A 4,645-nucleotide genomic window follows, 5' to 3' on the forward strand; every position below is an offset into this window, starting at 1 on the left:
AATATATTGCTCTACACTACACTACACTACACTACACTACACTACACTACACTACACTACACTTTTTGCCAGTCTACATAAATGGTATCGATGCAGAGATGTAGTTTTGGGGTTATGTACGTCTCTTGAGCGTTGTAAGCAACAATACCGTTTTTTGGAAAGACAGATCTGGTTCTATTTATAGTGCATGAAACTGAGAAATTCATAAGTTCCTATAACATAATGTCTGCATCACTGGGTTTTTAGCTATGTGTCACCCATCACGTGACTTGCAGAGAATGTATACCGTTGAATACATAACAAATAAAGGGGATAACGATGAAGATATGATCATTTCAAACATCATTGCACGTGTATCGTCTGCGTGACCCGTTGAAAGCATATAGTTTGATCAGCACTTGAAATAGTAAAGTTGAGAAATTGAAACGTTTTCATTAAATTGAATACTGTATATAAGGCTTCAGCCTTGTGGTACAAATCCATTCATTACGGTCAGTGGCGGCACTTACAGACGTACAAAAGGAAGTACGTCTCCATTCGACCAAGAAATGAAGTAGTAGAAAGAGCTAGAACAGTGAGAGTAAAATAATGATGTACGCAGATAAACTACTACTTATGTCGTATGATGTTGCCACACTGTAGGTTTGTTGTGTATTCCACAAGGAAAGATTTCTTTCCGATAACATGACTTCCAGAAAATAAGTTAGGTGGATTGGAATCTGACTTGATTTGATTTTACTTATTTGTTTTAATTACTTTGACCCCAAGATAAGATACTCGTCGGTCACAATACTTCAGTGAGAGTTTGATGAGGTGTAAAAGAAGTAAATGAAGACAGCTGTTAAAGTTAAGTAGACGAACACGTTATGCAGACTGTTCTGCTATAGTCTAAAAAGACCTACAGCTGGTTTCTCTCTGGAATTGTACGATTTTTAAAAAGGTGACCACAGATGAGGCAAAGGCAAGATGGTGTACACTGAAATAGAAGTAAATTTTTACCATTTTACCTTTTTTGCACGCAGAAAAATGTTTAGGGTCGGGGCTTAAACTAGGATCGGTCAGGTTATTGGAAACACACTATTATATGTATGAGTGTGGTGTAATAAATTATCTATGATGAAATTCACTAACCTTAAGAATTGTCTCACTCCGAGTCTTCTGCCACCCTCTAAGGTCCTCACCCAGTTGCACAATTTTGTTTTGATTTACTTTGTTCAATTGGTGGCAAGCGATCATAAGCAAGTCTCCATTTTGTGCATTTCATATTTTATCACCATCTTTATTTGTTGCATACTTCAAAAATATCAAATCCTCGAACCGATCAGATATTTTAACGTTTGAAGTTTTAATGCCCACTGTCTTGCTTTTTGTGTACAAGCTATGTCTTCTGGAATTTTGTTTCATCCCACTCAGTTTATAGTCCACCAACTGATAAAGGACAAGCTACATGTTTGCAATGACGTTTTCTTCCAGCAACACACTTGCAACTTGCACTCACATTGTCACTTGACTGCATCCATGCACGTTCGTAGTAATATTGTCTCTTCTGTAACTTGCACTAACAACTGCCTTTACTTGGATAGCTTCACTCTTCTTCTTTTTTAACAGTAGGTTCCTAACTTTCCCACAATTAAACATATTGTATCCACTTGGCCTATGTTTTTCCAAGCTACTTCTTACCAATTTATAAACTGTACCATGTCAAAAACTGTCAGAAGTAGTCCGTCCAGTTGGGTTTTGCCATGGTGATTCTGCAAGATATTACGTTTTACTTGTCGTTCACATACATCGTCTTGATTTACCACTAAAGTGTTCCTTTCTCATCTATCTTCCCTATGTAATTCATATCTTTGAAACAAAAGAATATGAGAAAATATAAGCTTGAGATGTTTTGATATACATTGCATTGTACCATGCAGAAGCCAAGCTGAACAAACAAACAATGGAAAATATACTCTGGTCATTCTTCGTCATGACAACGCACATCTATGTCACGACAAAGCGTGTCTACGTCACTGGTTCTGCTTTGTTGGAAGTATGAGTCAAAACGTTCAAAATTACCATTACTTTCCCGATTTTTCTTTGATATTACCGGCGCTGGTATAATTATGTTATTCTCCAATATTTGTCTTCATTCAGTTGGAAAATACCCGTGAACTAAGGGTTGTCACTACTCGTCTAGCGATCGTAGTGACAACCCTTAGGTCACGAGTATTTTCCTTGGATGAACGAACCAGGAGTATGTGGCAACAATTCCGCAATCCGAAAAAGATATAATAAATGCACAAGTCCGATGAATATGTATGAGTCACATTTACATCACACTTGTTCCCTGTTTCTTTATTTTTTATAATATATTATATAAGCTTATAACATATTTACACATATTCTGGATTATGGATAATTGTATAACGTCCGAAATACAATGTGAAAAAAATATATATACATAAACGGTATATTTTACATGTACACTTTCTGGTCTTTAAAAAAATATTGAAAGCATTTTAATCGCAGAATAAGTTTATAATATGGCACACTTCAAAAAACAATAACACAGTATACCAATAGATTCAGTCTGGTAATGATTATAATAATAAATTTCATTCTGTATACAACCTAGGCCACTGGCCTTTTGGTACATAACTTATAAAACAATTACAATTTTCAACGTCAAATGTGTCAAAAAATAACAAGTTAGTCTAGTCGTCTTTTTTCCAAACTATTACAAAAATATTTTGCAAGGCCCATGATTACATTTTTAGTTTGTGTTTGCATTTTAAAAGAATAAAGTTTTGATATGTAGCATTTGAAGTATAATATCGATGGATATAGCATGTTCTGTAGTTAGATCACATACAAGATCTTCTTAATTGTCTGTGGTTAGATGTAGATTCAGTGTGGTAATGTTTATATGTTACCAAGTTTATGCATGGAACATAATAAAGGTGCAAAGTCGACGCTTTAGTGCGCTCGCGCTTGAACAATGGATACCAACTGACGCTCTATATACTGTGTGCTCAAATACTAGTATATAGAGGGGGTAGGACATAGACTTTCAACAGTCGTCTTGACTTTTTTTGTAATTGTCACTGAAATTAATAGAATTAAACATGGTGTGCGTTGGACGTTCCATGAAGTCTAGTCGGATAATGTATATGTGTTCGAATCCTCAATGAGTAGCACGCGTTCTGCATGTGCATTGTACATGCTGACTATTAGATTGTATGTTATAGGTTATGTATGTGCACAAAATTGGTATTTAAATAAAACATATTTCAGAAGGTAATCTGGGTCTGAACACAGACTAGGGTAGGACACTGCATCAATAAACCAATCGGGACGCTTAAAATCGACCCTGTGAATTCTCTCCATGCTCGTTATCACCTGCAGCCCTCTTAACCTTGTGGTGAGATAGGTGAGATATGTGTTCCACATGTTGCAGTACATTGTGGAGTTTACAGGGCATTACAACATATTAGCGAAACGGCACATTATTTGAGATGAAGCTCCGAAAATTTGTCTTTTGCAAGGGAAATAAACAAAAACACAATTGATAATATCTTGTTTTAATCAAGATTTACTGCCGAAGAGTTGGGACAGCCTCGAAGACACATTTGATTCCGGTCTCATTTTCATAAAATTACGTAATTATTACGCATACGGAGAAAAAGAACACCAGAGTGCCCTACCCCTTCTATTTTCACATGTTTAGAAAATGTGGAAATTGAGTAAATCATAAATGATGAACAGGCGCGCAAAGACGTTACACATGAACCAATATTCAAATCGTTGTACGTGCACGCCAACAGGTGAAAAGGGACAGCAGTTAATCATACGACCGTATGGGGCGCTATTCAATCTGCTCTAGTGTGTCATACACACTGTCCAATCGAAGTGTTATTCCGAAGCGAAGTTTGTAGGGACAATCGCACAATGTCACACAAGCTCGACAAGCGAACTTCGTTCGTTTGGAAGGGGGGAGTCTGGCGTCAGTGCGATTGCTGAACTTCATTTTCGCACTTCTTACCAAGTTTAGAAAACTTTCAAACCTTCAATGATAAAGGCTTCTGTATTTACTACTGAGATATTGATAAGATGATGCAAATTTACGACTAATGTGAGATACGGTGATGGGTTTTACGGTAGTATTTTGATGTGTTTACATCATCTCAGTGAACAGGTTCATAAGGTTAGGACTTCATGTTTACCATCATGTTTTTAAATTGCATCGATCGTAGTGGTACTGATGTGGGCGCTACAATTTTCATCATGGTTTACACGGTGACACCATATACATAAAAGTGTGATGTCGCACTTGTGAATGTTCGTTTAGGGGGAAGGGAGGGGAGGGGGTTTGTCCTAAACGAACGATGTTCGCTTATTGAGGTTGTGTGACATTGTGCGATCGGTCGGGCATTTTTAGCCGACTGGGAGGCCGGTGTTTTTGGTCGGGGATAATCATTTTGAAAAATACCACTTGCAGTGGGGGAGGGGGTCATTTTGGAAAACACCACTTTACGTGGGGTTGTCACATTGGAAGATGACAAAATAAGTGTCATTTTGGTGCCGTGAAATGGCTCCTGAACGACTGTAATTTGTCAAAATTGTCTACAGCGGGAGTGGGATACCTCTCTCGTACCCTCCC

This window comes from Glandiceps talaboti, chromosome 11 (assembly GCF_964340395.1).
Source record: "Glandiceps talaboti chromosome 11, keGlaTala1.1, whole genome shotgun sequence".
NCBI classification, from domain to species: Eukaryota; Metazoa; Hemichordata; class Enteropneusta; family Spengelidae; genus Glandiceps; species Glandiceps talaboti.